This window comes from Myotis davidii, unplaced genomic scaffold, assembly GCF_000327345.1.
Source record: "Myotis davidii unplaced genomic scaffold, ASM32734v1 scaffold954, whole genome shotgun sequence".
In the NCBI taxonomy this organism is placed as follows: domain Eukaryota; kingdom Metazoa; phylum Chordata; class Mammalia; order Chiroptera; family Vespertilionidae; genus Myotis; species Myotis davidii.
The window spans coordinates 1-462 of NW_006285487.1; positions in this window are offsets into that span (position 1 = coordinate 1).

Consider the following 462-nt stretch of genomic DNA (forward strand, 5'->3'; position numbering starts at 1 on the left):
GAGCCAAACCGGCCAGGGCTGTTCCCCCTTTGTAACCCTGGCTCGGGGACTGCGCAGGCAGAAGGAGCAGCAGATAGACAGGGTGGGTGGTGAAGGGCTCAAGGAGGCAGCGCCCTGGCCCTGGGGCTTCCTGGTTCTCTGGGGGGCGTGGGGAAGAAGGGTAGGATGTTCCTGGGCCACCTTCACGTTGCCGTGGGATCTGAGGGGTGTCAGACCCAGAGCCCCAAGCCTGTCCCAGCAGCGGGTGCAGGCGGCACTCCCGGTGCAGGGCCCAGGGTGCTGCTGGGTTATCTGTGTCCTGTGGTCCTTCAAGCCCTCGCTTCCTCCCACTTCAGGCTCCGGGAAAGACCTTTGGGATTTGGCCCCTAATTTCCCATAATTCCCACCACAAACTTGTCACCTCAGTGAGGGGCCACCCCCTGCTCTGCCTCAACCCATGTGTCCCCGTCAGGAGGGCCTCAT